We start from the raw sequence: 20461 nt of genomic DNA, 5'->3' as shown, positions 1-20461 counted from the left end.
CACCAAAGCAAAACTTTACTTGCAAAGAAAATGTGCCATTTACAACAACAAAACACAGTGCACATACAAGCATATTCTGACAGCAAAATGTGTCAAAGGTTTTAAAAAGAAGGTTATGCAATACTTTAAAGCAATAAACTGCTTTTGATGAGCATTATGTCGTGGCTGTTCACATTTCTAACAGGTCACAGGAATTATTGTAGATGGTCATTTGAGAAGTGTTACTTTCAAAGTACATTTCCTTCCTAAATTACTTAAGTCACATTTGACGGTCATTTAAAATTTAACACCTGGAGTACCAACCACTTAAAAAATTTCGGGCCCAGAAAACCAGCCATTTATGCCACTATTTAAAATTTTACTGGCACATTTGTGTTTGATGTATCGTAAAGGGTAACACATGCGGAGAAAGATCATTATTATATTATTTTCTGTTTTTATATAAATTTAAACCATTAACTTTTCCTATTTGTTTGCTTTTGCTGACTACATCACATGTGCTATGCTTTTAATATCTGATGTCATTGGCTAGCAAGATAACATGATATTAGTTATGATTGGCTGCCAAAGTGCATTGCAATCTTGATTTCAGTGCTTCAGAAGCTGCTGTGCTTTATTTGGTGGAATTTATATTTTTGCAATACAAAAATGTCCCATGTACATATTGCTGTGTATCAAAGATCTTTCAAAAATGTGTTATTTTTTGCTGGGTTCCATTTCCTGAAGTACCAGAAAGTTCTAAAACCTTTACAATTAAAAGAACAAATAAATTTTACAGCTCCAAGGGAAAGAACTCAAAACAGAAAAAAATGTGCTTTCACCTAGGATATAATACGAGGGTTGCCCAGAAAGTAATGCACCACATTTTTTTCTCAGCGGAAAACAATGCTACAAATGCAAAAAGTTACCTATGTATTATTTGAAGTCTCCTGAGTGTGTACAGTTTCCATCACTTCCAACAGATAGCTTAGCTGCAGGACAGTTTTAAAATGGTCTCTGCATGTGATATATGTTGCAAGCAACATGCCGTCACTGAATTTCTCACTGCAGAGAAAGAAACTCTGGGGGATATTCACAAACACTTGTGCAATATCTGTGGGGCATCTGCTGTTGACAGAAGTACAGTTAGTCACTGGGCACAGAGAGTGAGATCATTAGAAGGTGGTTCGGCAGAGCTCCATGATTTGTATCAGTCAGGGAGATCATCTGTGGCTGTCACACCTGACATATCCACCTCGGACTTCCACTTGTTTGGGCCACTAAAGGATGCCATTCATGGAAGACATTTTGTGGAGGATGAGGAGGTGATTCACACAGTGAGAACCAGGACAAGGATTGGCACCGACAGGGAATACAGGCTCTTGTTTTGCACTGGAGATAGGCCATAGAACAGGATGGAGATTACATGGAAAAATGGGGTGTGTAGACAAAATACCATTCCTTTTTGTGTGTAATTCTCATTATGTTCAATAAAGAACTGTTGAAGGAAAAAAAATGTGATGCAGTAATTTCTGGGCAAACCTCATATATTTTTACTTGGGTTAGTCACTAGACACAGAGGTTGAGATCATCAGAAGAGGGTTTGGCAGAGCTTCACAATTTGTAGTGGTCAGGGAAATCATAAGGGGTACAGTGTATTTTTAACTCAGAAATCCAGGTAAAATCTGGGAATTTTTTTTCTTGTCCATATATAAAACCTACAACAAAGCTTGGAAGTGGTGTAGATTGTGGCCCTTGTCGTGGAGAAAGATCCATCCATACAACCGTTTGGCTTACCCTGTGCTAGCAGACCTAGTGCCTGGTGCTGATGCTGCCATCATATACTATAGTGTTCCACACCTGTTCCTCCAGGACCTGTGTATTTACTGGGCTTACTCACCTTTCATGGTTACCCATTCCTGTAAACGTGCCAGCTTCACACAAATGATGAAACACTGTTGCCAAAAGTTTATTGTGCAGTTGCTATCGGCAAGGATGCATCTCGTAATCCAGCTGCATTGCCATGCACCGATTGCCATTTGCCTGTTTGTATGTAAGGAGTTTGTTGGCTTGTCTCTGGTTGGTATACCAGACCATCATCTCTTGGCACTGCTCTACAAGACACATGTTCACATCGGAATGAGTCAGCAACAGCAGTGAAGCAGATGTCTCTAATACTGATGTGTGAGTGCGCTACTATCGTGGACAACATTACTGTCCTCATGAGCATGGAACACAAACATAAGTATAGACAGAACATTCACACTTGCATGGTGTGCGCTCCTGTGTGCTTTTGGTTACTGAGTATGAGTACCTCCGTTGGAACACATTTACAGCCATTTGTCGACGTGAAATTTTTTGCTCCTTGTCCTCTCAGGAATTGTTTCCTGCAGTTTGTCCCCATTTAGCAAAATCATCCCAGAATGCATTCCCAATATTTGTGCTTTCAAGCACCCATGGAGCTGCCTCATTGTAACTGGCATATCATAGCTGACAACCCCGTCTTAAGTGGCGTTTCGTTGTTGATCAGCTTTTGTCTTGCACCCTTCTGCTACACTACAAAGTGTTGTAACCTGACTGTTTCAAAAAACCACAACATAATCCATGACAACATTAATGCTATTGATTTATGCAATCTCTCTACCTATGAAACTCATAAACAGTACAGATGGAAGTGTAGGGTCAGGAGATATACAGACAGTTTCTCAACATGGAGCCCTAGTGTCATTAAGTTCCTAAAATCTTCTACTTGTATGTCCATGACTTCAGTTTTGCATCATATTCATTTTATAGCTCTACAAACTCTCTGGACTGAATGAATTATGTTTGCAGGACAATTGCAAAGTAAATAAAGTCTTTTCATTCATTTAATAATATCACACAGCTTATAGAAATGATAACTGTTTGCTAAATACATTAAGATGCTGCATAAATAATAAACTCACAAATCAGACAGCATAGCTAGGTAAACTGATATGTAATATTTATCTGTACAAAAGAGAATTTCATTATACCCATCCTGGATAGCGAACTAGAACTGTGATTTAAATTGTTGACTTATTTAAGTATACTGTAATATGCAACCAGTCACTTTTTTTCATATAATTCTCACTTCTTTAATCATTTATCAGGGGATTATCAAAATAGGTCAGTACATTACAGTAAGTAGGAACTGCTAATATTAACAGAATTAATACACTGTCAGAATGAAACATAATTATGCATTTTTAACAAATTTATCATGCTGTAAATACTTAATCTTGACTGTTGTGACCAAGTGCTGTCAATACTGAAATCCAATGGACATTTTTACTTAAGCTGGTCTAACAGTCCCTGTTAAGATATTCACCTACAGTGCAGAAGGAACGGCCTACCAAAAACTCTTTCAGAATTTATTTAAACTGCAGTTTATTTGAAACCAAGTCTTTAATGGTCGCTGGCAATTTATTGAGAATGTGTGTTCCTGCATATTGGACCCCTTTTTGGACCAAGATAAGTGATTTTAATTTTTGATGTAGATGGTTCTTATTCCTAGTGCTGCTACTATGTAATTGAGCTATTGGCTGGAAATAGAGACATATTATTTGCAACAAATTTCATTGAAGAATAAATATCTGAGAAGCAGTGGTTAGAATGTCCTTGTCCTTGAACAGGTTTCTATATTATGTTTTTGAATGTTATTGCACACTTTTGTACTCTAAAAGCTTTTGCTTGGTTTGACAAGTTACACAAGAATATGAGCCCATATGACATAATACAATGAAAGTAAGCAAAGTATGGAAGGTTGTTTTTTTTTTTTGTATTTATATCTCCTACATCTGACATCATTAACATTGCAAATGCAGACTTGTTTAGGTGCTTCAGCAACTCTGTGGTATGCCGTACCCAACTGAATTTATTATCAAGCTGTAATGCCAGAAATTTAGCACTGTTAACCTAATGTATGCACAGATCTTCGTATGTTATACACATGCTGAAAGGAAATCTTTTACAAGTTCTGAACCTTATATGGTGGGCCTTCTTCAAGTTTAAAGACAGTGAATTAGTTTTGCAATTTATTAATGTCAATGAAAATTTGATTAACAGTCATTCCTAAATCTGTACCTGACTTTCTGTTTATTGCAATATTTGTATCATCTGTAAACAAAACAAACTTTTTATCTGGTAATGTAACAGACAAGAGATCATTACTGTACACAAGAAAAAGCAACAGAGTTAAGATGGAATCTTGAGGAACACAATATGTAATTAATTCCCAGTCAGATGAGGACTTGTTGCTTACTCCACAGGTATTTTGCAATGGCACACTTTATTTCCTGTTAGTTAGCACAGCCGGTACCAACATAATATTTTGGTTTATGTAAGAAAATGTTGTGATTAACAAAATCAAAGGTCACAGAAAATGCCAGTTGCCTCTAATTTGTTATCAAATGAATGAAATACACTCACTGGATGTGTAAACAGTCTTTTCTGTATCAGAACCTGAAGACCTTTTCAAATATTTATGAAACAGCCAGCAAAAGTGTAATTGATTGATGGTTTGACAGTATCTCTTTATCCCCCTTCTCATAGAGAAAATTAACTTCAGCATATTTTAGACAGTCTGAAACTGTTCTGCTGATAAGAGACTGGTTACACAAATAATTTAAGACAGAACTCAACTCACACAAACATTCTTTGATTAACTTCATTGAGATGTTGTCATAACCACTAGATTTTAATAGTTTTATGATGGATACTACTTCTTGGGAACAGTGTCATTTCCATTTTACTGAAGTTATTTTTAGAGACTGGCCTCTCATATTCTATTGCACTGTTTCCTAGACCTGATAAGCCTAATCTTCCAGTAAAAGAAACAAAGTACTTGTTTGAGAGGTTTGCAAATACTACATGCACTTGTTAACGATTCCTCATTCATTTTTAGAGCTACCTGTTCCTCTTCCTCTCTGGCTCCATCTGTCTCTGTCTTCACTGTATCCCATATACGAGGGCTGGAACTTAAATAGTGGCAACTATTTATTCACAACTGATACAAAAGAGTTATATGTTGGCACCTGTTACTGCCCTTCAAAGCAGTCACCAACATTGTGTAGAACTCGTTGCCAGTGATGTGGAAGGCGTAGTATATCGTTAGCAGAGCCTGTTCTGTTGATGGTGCGAATGGAGCGGTCTACTGCCTGTCGAATCTCGGGAACAGTTCTGAAGTGACTCCATGAAATAGTTCCTCCATCTTTGGAATCAAATCAAAATCACAAGGACTTACGTCTGGGGAGCATGGTGGATGGTACAGTACTTCCCAGTCCCATTGACCAAACAGAGCAGCCACAGCTTGCACTGTGTGCACCTGCGCATTGCACAGAAAGTGTTGCTGCTTCTTTCACAAAGCTGGTCGTAGGTGATACTCCAATAATGAACAGTAACACTGTGCATTGACAGTCTGCTGTGGAGGAATGTAATGCGTTCGGATAACACCATCACAGTCGTACATTAGAATCACCATAACTTTCACCATACTGTGTCTCTGATGCAGTTTTGACTTCCACGGTGACCCATAATGATGCCATTCATTGGATTGGCGTTTCAGTTTTGGCTCTTATGATGTGGTCCATGTCTCATCTAGTGTTATGATATGGCATAAGAAAACCTCCCCTTTGTGCTCATAGCACTCCAAGTGCGTCTGAGCAGTGTCGTAACACATCCATTTCTGCATTTCTGTCAAGTCATGCAGAACCCACCGTGATGCAGTTTTTCACGTGCCCAGGCATTCCTCCAGGATGCAAAGCACAGTCGTATGCGCTGATCCGATTTCGTGGGTGAGCTCACAAATTGTATGGCATCAATCACTGTCCACTAGCACAGCAACATCATGCACTTCTTCAGAGACACTAGGACAACCTGCCCGATGGATGTCTGCCACAGTTTGCCGACCTTTGTTTAAGGCTTTTACCCAATGTGCCACTGTTCTGTACGGCAATACCGACTCCTCGCATGCCTCTTGAAGACCTTGATGACACTGTCATGCTGTACAACCTCTGGCAAATTCAATCTCACTCCAACTCCATTGTTTGAAAACATAGTGACACTGTTACATTAGACAGATTGCTCACAAGTGACTGCATTTCCCTCGATTGTGTTTACGCTGCTGACATGGGCCAGGCGAATCCATTTGCTCGGCGGTAAGGTCGGTATGTCAACAACGTGTGCTATCGGTGACAATAATAGATTCCATTGCATAGTGTCTCCACAGCAATGTTGCCACTTTTTATGTTCCAACCTAAGTAGTTTTTAATTTCTTTCAGGATGTAATGATTGTTTTCTCATAATAAAGCTGCTTAGATTTCTAGATTATGTGCTTAAATATTGTCAGTATTCTTTGTAACACATTACAGTGCTACCATCAGAAATGCTCCTAAATAGCTGACACAGTTTCCTTTTTGCCCAACATGATACTTTTATTCCTTGTGTATCCCAAGGGTTATTTATAGACCTCTGTTTGATTTGAGTTACCTTTTGGGGAAAACAGTTTTCATATAAGGAAGTAACTTTTTTAATGCATGCTTTGTATTTTACATTTGAGTCATAAGTATTGTAAACATCTACTCAGTTCATGTCTTTGAGTAGTCTCCTAAAATTCTCAGGTTTTGATTCATTTATTACCCTCCTGTACTCCTGTTTAATAGATTTTATGTCCAGAGAAGTTTCAACATTTAACATAATTGCTGCATGTCATGATCAGAAAGTCCATTTACTATTTACTTTCGGATATGACTTTTTTCCCTAGACTTGTCCACAAATATATTATATTATAAATAAAATAGAAAGAAACTTCCACATGGAAAAATTATATTAAAAACAAAGATTCCAAGACTTACCAAGCGGGAAAGTGCCGGTAGATAGGCACAATAAATAAAACGCACAAACACACACACAGAATTACCAGCTTTCGCAGCCGGCGGCTGCTTCATCAGGAAAGAGGGAAGGAAAAGGAAAGATGAAAGGATGTGGGTTTTAAGGGAGAGGGTAAGGAGTCATTCCAATCCCGGGAGCGGAAAGACTTACCTTAGGGGGAAAAAAGGATAGGTATATACTCGCGCTCACACACACACACACACACACACACACACACACACACACACACACACACACACACATATCCATCCACACATACACAGACACAAGCAGACATATATGGATTGGAATGACTCCTTACCCTCTCCCTTAAAACCCACATCCTTTCATCTTTCCTTTTCCTTCCCTCTTTCCTGACGAAGCAGCCGCCGGTTGCGAAAGCTCGAATTTCTGTGTGTGTGTTTGTGCGTTTTATTTATTGTGCCTATCTACCGGTGCTTTCCCGCTTGTAAGTCTTGGAATGTTTGTTTTTAATATATTATATTGAGTAGTCTCAGAGCATTTGCATACCCTAGTTGTGAAGTTCACATAGGAATTAAATTGAATGACAGCATTACTGATTCAATAATTGTTGACTGACAATGGTTTTCAATAAATCAACATTAAATCATCAGCAACCACCATTTTGTTGTTTTTTTTTCCAGATTTTGTATGAAGAGGATAAAGTTTTCTGAAGGTGCTGTGTATATACTTACTGCTATAAAGGAATTATTATGAAATACTACTTCTGTGTCACAGATAGGCACAACAAGAAAGACACAATTATAGCTATCACACACACACACACACACACACACACACACACACACACACACTCGCACACACACACACGACTGCAGTCTCAGGCAGCTGAAGCCACACTGCAAGCAACAGCTCCAGTGCATGATGGGAATGGTTACTGGGTGGGGGTAAGGAGGAAGCTAGAGCGAGGAGGGGGAGGAATAGTATCTTGAGGGTGGCGGACAAAGAAGTGCTGCAGGTTAGACTGTGGGCAGGGGAGAGGTGGGAGGGGGAGCGGAAAAGGAGAAAAACTGAGTACAATGGTGGAATGACGGCTGTGTAGTGCTGGAATGGGAACATGGTAGGGGCTGGATGGGTTAGGGAGTGACTAATGAAGGTTGAGGACAGAAGGGTTACGGGAACGTAAGATGTATTGCAGGGAAAGTTCCCCACCTGTGTAATTCAGAAAATCTGGCTGGTGTTGGTGGGATGGATCCATATGGCACACGCTGTGAAGCAGTTATTGAAATGAAGGATATCATGTTTGGCAGCGTGTTGAGCAACAGGGTGGTCCACTTGTTCCTTGGCCACAGTTTGTCAGTGGCCATTCATGCTGACAGACAACTTGTTGGTTGTCATGCCTACATAGAATGCAGCACATTGGTTGCAGCTTAGCTTGTAAATAACACGACTGGTTTTACAGGTAGTTCTGCCTTTAATGGGATAGGTGATGTTAGTGACAGGACTGGAGTAGGTGGTGGTGGGAGGATGTATGGGACAGGTCCTGCATCTAGGTCTATTACAGGAGCTTGAGTCATTAGGTAAGGGATTGGGAGCTGGGATTGTGTAAGAATGGACAAGTCCATTGTGTAGGTTCAGTGGACGACAGAATACCACTGTGGGAGGGTGGGAAGGATAATGGGAAGGACATTTCTCATTTCAGGGCAGATAATGTAATTCAGTTGCTCCAGTCTTTGGTGATACTGATTTGTGAGGGGAATGCTCCTCTGTGGCCAGACAGTGGGACTTTGGGAGGTGGTGGGAGACTGGGAAAGTAAAGCATGGGAGATCTGTTTTTGTACAAGGTTGGGAGGATAATTATGGTCAGTGAAGGCTCCAGTGAGACCCTCGGTATATTTCGAGAGAGACTGCTAGTCACTGCAGATACAATGACCATAGGTGGCTAGGCTGTATGAAAGGGACTTCTTGGTTTGGAATGGGTGGCAGCTGTTGAGGTACTGATGTGGCCATCTTTGAGGTGGAAGTCAACTTCTAGGAAGGTGGCTTGTTGGGTTGAGTAGGACCAGATGAAGCAAATGGGATAGAAGTTGTTGAGGTTTTGAAGGAATATGGATAGGGTGTCCTCACCTTTGATCCAGATAGCAAAGATGTTATCAGTGAATGTTTTTATTTATTTATTTACATTTTCTTTGCGAGGAGCCATCGTAATGATGGCTATTGCAAACGTCAGACTTAAAACTATGGTTATATTTACACTTATATAAAATACACTATATTCTGTAGCTGTTGCTTCCTATGTCTATTTTTTACATTTATCACATTACAACTGACATGCCAATGCCTCGTGTTACAATCACTATTTTAAAATTCGTTGAAAAAATATAAACATTTTTCTATTAGAAAAGATTTTAATTTTGTTTTAAAAACATTTCCCGTGTATGTTCTTAGAGCATTTGGTAGTGTGTTATACCAAATCAAGCCACTGATATAAGGACGTCTATCAGTCATTGTTAACATTGTTCTGTTATGGAAACTAGTAACACTTTGTTCTAGTGTTGTGATCATGTACATCACTGCCCTTGATAGCTTCTGTTGGTTGACTTATAAAAAATACAACTATTTTGAAGATGTACAGAGAATATATCGTCAGATATTTGTGCTGCACAAACACTTCGCGACATGAATCTCTGTGTCCCATCCCATGTAGGTGTCTTATTGCTGTTTTCTGTAGTAGTAGTATTCCTTTTAAATGTGCATCAGCCGCACAGCCCCATAGTTCAATTCTGTAATTGTGAAAGGGGTAAAGTGTTCCATAATATACTAATTTCAATGCTTGGCTAGGAACTATCTTTGCAAGCTGGCTGAGGAGATATATGGCACTACTGACTTTTCCACATACAAAATTAATGTGGTATGTCCACCGCAAATTTTCATCAACATACACACCCAGGAATTTACAGTTACCATTTTCTGTTGCAGAGATATTACAAGCACTATTCATATTGTTGTGGTGAGAACTGCCTGTTTTAAATGCCAGTAGTTGAGATTTGGTGATATTCACCTTGAGTCCCTGATCTTTGAAGAATTTTGTTACTTCTGTTATACCACTAGTAGCCAGAGATTCTAGCTCATTAGATTCACTTCCATAGAATAAGATTGACGTGTCATCTGCATAGCTTACAATATGGGAGTTAGTGAGTTGTGCAATGTCGTTAACATATTTAAGGAAGAAAAGGGTCCAAGGATTGAGCCCTGTGGTACACCTTGTAATACAGGTTCACTGGTGGAATGGGAGTTCATGATTTTATTGTCTAGTTTGTATGAAATTTTAGTGCTTTGCCTACAATTCAGCAGGTATGTGGTTAAAAGATTCATGACTTGATCCCCAATACTATAAGATTTTAATTTTTTAAGAAGTACTCTATGGTTTACCATATCAAATGCTCTTGTCAGGTCCAAAAATATACCTGCAGTCTGCATCTTCTGGTCCAACAGACAGTAAACTTCATGGATGAACTGTGTAACTGCTGTGGTTGTACTTAGCTCTTTACCGAAGCCATGCTGTGAATCTACAAGCAGTTTATGTTTTGTAAGAAGGCACTTAGCTGAGAAAGGATAATGCTTTTGAATATCTTACTAAAAGTGGGAATTAAACATATTGGTCTATAGTTGGAGACGTCTTCCTTACTTCCCTTTCTATACACTGGTTTCACTACACTCATTTTTAGAACTTTGGATACATGTTTACCTAATGCTGCAATTAATCAGGTTAGTAAGAGGTTTAGAGATTTATTTTAAGCACACTTTAGTAATAGCACTGGATACACCATCTCATCCAGATGAAAATTTTTTCTTTGACATGTAAATTGCTCTGCAGACCTCCTGCACATTCACCTCCACAAATTTAAATTTGGTACACTGTGTGAGATGGCATTGAATCTGAATCTATAATATGGGTTGACTGTTCACCAGAAATATAGTAGTTACTAAGAAGATTACATATAGGATCTGGTTTTTTATAATGTTACCATCATGTCTTACACTGAGTGGTTCTATATTCATCTTCTTGGGACCTTTTTGGTACTTGTCAATTAGCTTCCAAGATGCTTTGCTTATGTTGTCAGACTGTTCTACTGTTTTGCTGTTATCTGCTTCCTTAGGTTAACAATTTAAGTTTTAAAAGTTTGCTTGGCCCTATTGTAGTTTTTCTTGAAAACCTGCATAGTAGTAGCTTTATAAAGCTGGTTTATATGATGTACTTGCTGCTTGAGCCTAATCAGATTTGGTGGGAGTTTTAGTCTAGGATTACTTCCATTTTGGCAGTGCTTAACTACCTTCTGGATTTCTCTGACTGGACAACTATATTCATGTGATTCTTGAGTTTCTCCCGGCGTTTTTGATAATCAAAATATCCACGGGTGTACTGCCGGTCTATAGTGTCCAACGGGCACAATATTTCGGCGATCAAACATGTCGCCATCATCAGGTGAACTGACAGACCGAGCTCCTGTGAACGTGCCGGCACGGAGATCCGTACACTATGGCTGCTCAGGGGGAACTGGGTTCGGTCACGGCGGCGGCCGATTTAAATACCCTCCGCCCGCAGCGCTCTCCCTCCGCCGTTCGCACCCCGCGCCACAGTAGCGCGGTGGAACAGATTGCGACGGCATCTGAGATGACGTCGGTGTGATGGCTCTGTCCACCGTGGTCGTCACAACTATGCGTTTGCTCGATTTACTCTTGATTAACCCAATCGCTGGTTCCCAAGACTTGCTAAGATTATAGTCACAGTCACAGTTTATGAGGTCGTCATTGGTGCGAATTTTGATGGCCTCTCTAACAACGCTGTCCCAGTATCTCGACGTCTGTACCAGAATCCTCGTGCGGTCATACTCCATAGAGTGATTTTCCGACAAACAATGTTCAGCGAGCGCCGACTTGCTCGGATACATCAGTCGAGTGTGCATCTGGTGTTCACGACATCGATCCTCGACGGTACGCATCGTCTGACCAATATACGACTTGCCACATTGACACGGAATCTGGTACACGCCGACCTTCCTCAAACCGAGGTCATCTTTGGCGCTCCCCACCAGTGCACGACTTTTATTCGGAGGACAAAACACAGTTCCGATCCGGTGTTTCTTCAGAATGCGGGCGATTTTTCCCCGAGAGTGCACCTATGTATGGAATAAATGCAGTGCCTATCTCCTCCCTCGTGACTTCATCCATATCAACAGGTTGTGCTGCAGTGGTTGGGCAGAGAACACGTTGGATCTGCCACTCTGAGTACCCATTCTTTCGAAACACAGTTCTCAGATATTCCAATTCCTGGGGTAGACTCTCTGTGTCAGAGATAGTGCGCGCCCTATGTACTAGAGTTTTAAGTACCCCATTCCTCTGTGAAGGGTGGTAGCAGCTGTCTGCATGCAAATACAGATCAGTGTGTGTTGTCTTTCGATACACCCCATGACCTAGGGTGCCGTCAGCCCTTCTCCCGACCAAGACGTCAAAGAAAGGTAATTTACCCTCCGTCTCAGTCTCCATAGTGAATTTGATGTTGGGGTGTATGGAGTTTAGATGTGTAAGGAAGTCAAGGAGTTTATCCATACCATGTGGCCAGATGACGAACGTGTTGTCCACGTAACGGAAAAAGCAAGTAGGTTTCCATTCGGATGACGACAGAGCTTCCTCCTCGAAGTTCTCCATGTACAAATTCGCTACCACCGGTGAGAGTGGGCTACCCATGGCGACTCCCTCCGTTTGTTCGTAGTATTCTCCATTTAAAAGAAAATACGTGGAAGTCAAGACATGCCTAAAAAGTTCAGTGGTATTCTCGTCAAACCTCTGACCAATCAACTCTAGCAACTCTCGCAGGGGTACCCTCGTAGACAAGGAAACGACGTCAAAACTCACCATGATATCTGAGTCATCCAACCTGAAGCTACCAAGGCGTTTAACAAAATCCATGGAATTACGGATGTGAAGAGGGCATTTACCCACATAAGGACTTAATATTCCCGTCAGGTATTTGGCCAACAAATATGTAGGTGCCCTGATGTTGCTGACAATGGGGCGTAATGGTACCCCCTCTTATTGAACCTTCGGGAGTCCATATAGTCTAGGCAGTACCGGACCTTGGCGTAACAATTTCTTAGCGTCACCCTCCGCTAAATCTGCGTCCTTGAGAAGAACCCTCGTCTTGTTCTCCACCTTCTTTGTAGGGTCAACGCTGATCTTCCGGTAGGAATCGACATTTAGCAGGCTCTGCATCTTATCAGTGTAGTCCTTATGGGAGACAACAACTGTAGCATTGCCTTTGTCAGCTGGTAAGACAACAATTTCAGAGCGTTCCCTCAGATCACGAATGGCCGCCCTCTCTTTACTGCTGATATTTGACTTCATCGGCTTGGATTTTGTCAACGCACGACAAGTTTCATGACGTATTTCCTCGGCTGATTCTGGCAGAAGTCGAGCTGCAACCTGTTCAACAGCACTAACAATTTCTGCGACCGGAGTGAACTTGGGGGTGGGAGCGAAGTTGAGACCTTTCCTGGGATTGGATTGATGGTGTCACCTGGGTGTCAGCTGATTCCGCCCATAAGAAGGCTACGGGACGTCAAACAGCTAAGTTCTCACGTCTCCTTGACAAACCATCTCTGCAGGTTCCGTGCAAGACTGTCATCAATTTGAGTGGCATGGTGTTGAGTGATGACGCGGTCTCGGTTTTGCAGAAAGATATCAACTTCGCTCCCACCCCCAAGTTCACTCCGGTCGCAGAAATTGTTAGTGCTGTTGAACAGGTTGCAGCTCGACTTCCACCAGAATCAGCTGAGGAAATACATCATGAAACTTGTCGTGCGTTTATGAAATCCAAGCCGATGAAGTCGAATATCAGCAGTAAAGAGAGGGCGGCCATTCGTGATCTGAGGGAACGCTCTGAAATTGTTGTCTTACCAGCTGACAAAGGCAATGCTACAGTTGTTGTCTCCCATAAGGACTACACTGATAAGATGCAGAGCCTGCTAAATGACGATTCCTACCGGAAGATCAGCGTTGACCCTACAAAGAAGGTGGAGAACAAGACGAGGGTTCTTCTCAAGGACGCAGATTTAGCGGAGGGTGACGCTAAGAAATTGTTACGCCAAGGTCCGGTACTGCCTAGACTATATGGACTCCCGAAGGTTCAATAAGAGGGGGTACCATTACGCCCCACTGTCAGCAACATCAGGGCACCTACATATTTGTTGGCCAAATACCTGACGGGAATATTAAGTCCTTATGTGGGTAAATGCCCTCTTCACATCCGTAATTCCGTGGATTTTGTTAAACGCCTTGGTAGCTTCAGGTTGGATGACTCAGATATCATGGTGAGTTTTGACGTCGTTTCCTTGTTTACGAGGGTACCTCTGCGAGAGTTGCTAGAGTTGATTGGTCAGAGGTTTGACGAGAATACCACTGAACTTTTTAGGCATGTCTTGACTTCCACGTATTTTCTTTTAAATGGAGAATACTACGAACAAACGGAGGGAGCCGCCATGAGTAGCCCACTCTCACCGGTGGTAGCGAATTTGTACATGGAGAACTTCGAGGAGGAAGCTCTGTCGTCATCCGAATGGAAACCTACTTGCTTTTTCCGTTACGTGGACAACACGTTCGTCATCTGGCCACATGGTATGGATAAACTCCTTGACTTCCTTACACATCTAAACTCCATACACCCCAACATCAAATTCACTATGGAGACTGAGACGGAGGGTAAATTACCTTTCCTTGACGTCTTGGTCAGGAGAAGGGCTGACGACACCCTAGGTCATGAGGTGTATCAAAAGACAACACACACTGATCTGTATTTGCACGCAGACAGCTGCTACCACCCTTCACAGAGGAATGGGGTACTTAAAACTCTAGTACATAGGGCGCGCACTATCTCTGACACAGAGAGTCTACCCCAGGAATTGGAATATCTGAGAACTGTGTTTCGAAAGAATGGGTACTCAGAGTGGCAGATCCAACGTGCTCTCCGCCCAACCACTGCAGCACAACCTGTTGATATGGATGAAGTCACGAGGGAGGAGGTAGGCACTGCATTTATTCCATACACAGGCGCACTCTCGGGGAAAATCGCCCGCATTCTGAAGAAACACCGGGTCGGAACTGTGTTTTGTCCTCCGAATAAAAGTCGTGCACTGGTGGGGAGCGCCAAAGATGACCTCGGTTTGAGGAAGGTCGGCGTGTACCAGATTCCGTGTCAATGTGGCAAGTCGTATATTGGTCAGACGATGCGTACCGTCGAGGATCGATGCCGTGAACACCAGAGGCAGACTCGACTGATGTATCCGAGCAAGTCGGTGGTCGCTGAACATTGTTTGTCGGAAAATCACGCTATGGAGTATGACCGCACGAGGATTCTGGTACAGACGTCGAGATACTGGGACAGCGTTGTTAGAGAGGCCATCGAAATTCGCACCAGTGATGACCTCATAAACCGTGACTGTGGCTATAATCTTAGCAAGGCTTGGGAACCAGCGATTGGGTTAATCAAGAGTAAATCGAGCAAATGCATAGTTGTGACGACCACGGCGGACAGAGCCATCACACCGACGTCATCTCAGACGCCGTCGCAATCTGTTCCACCGCACTACCGTGGCGCGGGGCGCGGACGGCGGAGGGAGCACGCCGCGGGCGGAGGGTATTTAAATCGGCCGCCGCCTTGACCGAACCCAGTTCCCCCTGAGCAGCCATAGTGTACGGATCTCTGTGCCGGCACGTTCACAGGAGCTCGGTCCGTCAGTTCACCTGATGATGGCGACATGTTTGATCGCCGAAATATTGTGCCCATTGGACACTATAGACCGGCAGTACACCCGTGGATATTTTGATTAACTATATTCATAATGATACAGTAGGGCTGAGTAGAATTCATTTTACCTGGTACACAGAATCCCATTTCTCATTCGCTAGTTTGTCTTTAACAGCATTAATATTTGAAGTATTCAGCATTCGTTCCTGTAGCACAATTTTTGTTATTTAAGGCAGAAGAGAATTTATGTATTTTATCACCTGACAGAAGTGGTCAGAATAAATAAAATCTAAGATACTGTAATTTACCTTATCTATAACAACTTTGTTGATTATAGCATAATCTATTCTAGTGTAAGATGCGTCTGTTACTCTGACACGAGAATTCACTATATTTACAAGACTGTATGAGGTCAGTACATCAATGAGTTTCAAGTTTGCTATACTATTTGAGTTTCCATCTATGTTAAAGTCACCTAATATAGTAAGTTCATTAGAACTGGCCTGACCAACAACACTACTAAGTTTATCCATAAATAGCATTACATCAGCATTTGGTGGCCTATATACTCCATCACTTGATGCTTTGGTAACTTAAGATCATTACTGTGGAGTACAATATCTGTCATTTCAATTGCTCCTTCTTTGGTGTGGTGTCCAAGAAAGGAAATTTTTTTAGCTTCTATATCCTTATTAACATAAACTGCCACACCACCGCCTTTATGGTTTTCCCTACAATAACTATTTGCTAGTATGTAAATTTCTAATCTAGAATATGTTATTTCATTCCTATTTAGCTCATGTTCCGTTATTACTAGTACATGTGGCCAGTGTTCCTCTATGAATATTTGTAGTATATGTAGTTTGTTTCTGAGATATTGCACATTTAAGTGCATGAACTTTAAGGGTGTTATCCCATCTTGCATGAATCAAAATTGTTTGAGTTACACTTTTTACAACATTTTGCATACACTGTTTTTTTAGAACTGTCCTGCAATGACTGATCACTTATTTCACAGCCTGGCTTTTCTTTGCTTGACTGGGGCTCAGTTATATCCATAATACATCGCTGAAAACTATCATTATGGTCTTTTATTCTAAAAAAGTCTCATGGTTGTAACCCAGAGCAATTGGAGCTTTCTCCACTCTGTCTTTCTCACACAGTTTGCTTATGTGGGAAACTAGCTGGGCCTTCCCTTTCCTGTTTAAGTGGAATCCGTGTTTTGTGTCTTCATCACGATTCATCTTACTTAAGTCTATCAAATATACATGGCTAAAATAAAATAAAATGTGGTATACTATAGGGACTGGTTCTTCGACCCTTTCTCTTCATTGTTTATGTAAATGTTTTCTCAAGTCAGATACCATGTGAGAATGTGCTGTATGTTGACATTATCACACGGTAACAATTGGTGAAAACTTACAAAGTGTTCGGAATTATAAGAGAGAAGTAGTTGAGATGATACATCACTGGTGTCTGGCCAGCCAGCTGTCGATCAACAAAACAGAAACAGAAGAACTTTATTTCATTCTCAGAGCAATGAATTCTATAATATGAATGTGAAATTACTTGGACTTGTGATGGAGAAAGTATGTTTTGTGAGATGGAGACAAACATTACTTAGGTGTCAAACTAGCAACAGTATTGTGTTTGTTACATAAATTAAGACAAAAAGTCAGTAAGAATATACTGCTTATAATCTTGTTATGCATTCTTCCACCCCCACATGATATGGAATATTGTTGGCGAAATTCACCAAAGTCAGCATAAATTTTTTTCAGTGGCAGAAGGAAGTCATTCGGTGTATGCTATGTCTTCTCTTCTACTTGCAGAAGTCAGTTGAGATCACTTACCATTATGACAGGTGCCAACCTTTACATCTACAGTTCTCTAAGTTATGCCAAAGAAAAATAAAAGAAACTTAGACCAAGAAATAATGTACATTTGTCCAATACAAGGAATTGCCACCTGATAGATTTACTGTTCTCAAGACTCTCACTCTCTCTCTCTCTCTCTCTCTCTCTCTCTCTCTCTCTCTCTCTCTCTCTCTCTCTCTCTCTCTTTCTCAAAACACACAAACCTGAAATTCTTTATAAATTGCGAGAAACAGCTTACTTAAACCCATACAAAAATTTAAAGGCGATTTAGAAACTAGTAAAAAGTGAGAGTTTTACACAGTTGATGAATTTGAAAAGAGAGCTTTTCAAGACTTATGCTTTGAGTAGCTTTACTTATACCTAACAATCATATAATTAGAATTTTGCTTTTATATACATATAAATAAATATACTAGTATCATTGCTTTAAGTAGACATAAGTAATTGTAAAATTTAAATGTAGGTAATTACTATGTAAATGTATGTAATTAATGTATAGTTGTAGAGGAGCAGTGTCATAAAACATCACTATTATGTGATTTTTCACGATTCTTGCAGTCCCATCTGGGTAATGGAATACAACCGTGGGGTAGTCTTGAGGTTTAAAAACAGCGTTTAAATGTCAAAAGAGGGTTATAAGGTGTACTGAAGGTCTTACCCTTATAAATCATGTGGAGATTATTTCAGCCTTAATATATAACTGGCTTGTCTTTGTTAGAGACCATCTAAGTAAGTAAGGTTAATAAAGATTTAGGTGCAAAATACAAATCAAAATACATAAGCTTGACTCGCATGGGACGCACTGTGGGGGGGGGGGGGGGGGGGGGGGGAGACTGCAAGGTTAAAATAAGCTTCAAAATTAAGAATTCATTGCTTAACATGCTATCGTGTAGCATTGATTGCATAGGAATATTATGAGAAAGAAATTTGCTACTCACCATCTAGTGGAGACTTCGTGCGTGTGATTTGCAGTTGCATTTGTGTGAGTATGTATGCGTGTGTGTCTGTGTGTGCATATGTCTGTCAATTGTTGACAAAGGCCTTAACAGCCGAAAGCTGTAGTTGTGAAAGTCTTTTAGTTGTTCTTATCTGCGACTCAGCATCTTTGCTGTATGGTGAGTTGCAACTTTCCTTCTCATAATATTGTTACAGTCCATCTTGGATTTACCACTGTTTGATTACATAGGAAGATCTTCAAATTTTATACTTACAAAATTTCATGTAATGCAAACAGATCACAACTTTTCGAGAAGGTTTAAAGGGAATGCTAAAGGGGCAACTAAAGAAAAATCTACGTTCGATACTTATCTCATTCAAAATAAACATATGATACAACACATAGGGAACAATCTTGAAATTTTGTATATTTCCCATAAGGGCCTGTAGGTGAACAACTTGGAGGAAGAGGAAATCTACTACAGTTAAATGAAAAGAAGACTGGATAAGTAACTCAATAATCGAACAGAGCTTATGGAAAGAAATTCCTAGAATTGTTTACGAAATGGTTATAAGGTTACCTCAACAGGTTGTTTACTAGATACACTTGTGATCCACAATTTGCTGGTCTTGTGTTTCTGCATTGCAGAATATTATTCACTAACACTGTAAAAACTATTACTAATTAACATTCTTTTGAGTTCACTTTTAAAACTGCTCAGCTTCTGAATCCTTTTAATTTTTAAGGGAAGAGCACTATAGAGAATTTTCAGGTGGTGTATTGCACTCTTGTTGTACTGGGCTTTCTTATGCACTTCTCTGTGAAAGTCATTACTCTGTCTTGCTGTATAGTCATGGAACTCACTGTTTAAAGAAGAAAACTGGGGGTGAGACTTCAGAAAGCATATACTTTCATAGATGTAAATGGATGGAAGAGTCATGATTTTATATTCCTTGAAAAATTCCCTACATGGATCTCTAGGTGCAGCTTCTTTTATGATCCTTATCGCTTGTTTTTGAATAATAAAAGAGTGTTTTGCCCGACTTGAATTGCTCCAAAATATGGCAACATATCGCAAAAGACTATGCGTACATGCATAATATGTACACAATACTGTTTGATCGCTGCAGCAATTTTTGAACATTCTAAATATATAGCAACATTTATTTAATTTTTTATGGAGCACATCTATATGCTTGTCCCACTTTAGATGCTCATCTAACCAAATTCCTAAGAATTTTGTATTTGGCGTTTGTAGTATATTGTGTTGGCCTAGCTTCACAGTTATATTGGGCTTCATATTATTTGACACATGTCTGTAATTCATCCATAATGTTTTTTTCTCATTCACAAATAAACTGTTAACCTTGTGTGAAACACCCTGCAGTTGCTTTTTGTAATGTAGTGTGTCAGAGATAATAGGAGGTCACTTACTTACTCTTTAGTTTGCACGCCAATGAAGGAAGGAGACACACAACCACAATCTAGCAACCCACCTTCCCTCACGCCTAACACAATTTATCCTTAATATGGCTCTACTGCACTTACATGTGGTACTCACATGTACCATTTATTCTTACCCAATTTAATTTAACAATAAACATTAGTTTCATATCTGTGATTTTTCCATTCCTTGCAACATGGAAACCATTAGCCCTAAAGAAAATAATGAATAGGATCTTTTGTGTAGGAAATTTGATCTAGTTCAAATTTTTACTAGAAAACATTTTATTAGAAGCTGCAGTTTTCAAATTATTCAAGGAACACATAAAAAAGTGACCTTTATATAGCCCACCCCAGTGCTCACACTCCACTGGTCAGGATTTTCAGTATGTTGTTTATGGCACTCATGCCATTACACAGATCTTTTCTTCTAATTTTCCTTCATTAACTGGAATAAAATGACCTAAATTACTTACGTGAATCAGCTATAAATAAACAACAAACTCTAGTATATAACCATAAGATACGATGTGTGTCTATTTCATTATTGTC

The 20461-nt window shown here is 40.3% G+C and overlaps 1 protein-coding gene across 2 annotated transcripts in view; it reads left to right on the top strand.

Moving 5' to 3' along the window:
* LOC126282127 (protein mesh) overlaps nt 1-20461 on the top strand; it is a 272702-nt gene that overhangs the window by 212517 nt on the left and 39724 nt on the right. The window lies entirely within an intron of this gene.

This window comes from Schistocerca gregaria, chromosome 7 (assembly GCF_023897955.1).
Source record: "Schistocerca gregaria isolate iqSchGreg1 chromosome 7, iqSchGreg1.2, whole genome shotgun sequence".
Lineage (NCBI taxonomy): Eukaryota > Metazoa > Arthropoda > Insecta > Orthoptera > Acrididae > Schistocerca > Schistocerca gregaria.
Note: the sequence above shows the minus strand (reverse complement) of the source record. Positions and strands in the feature narration are given on the sequence as shown.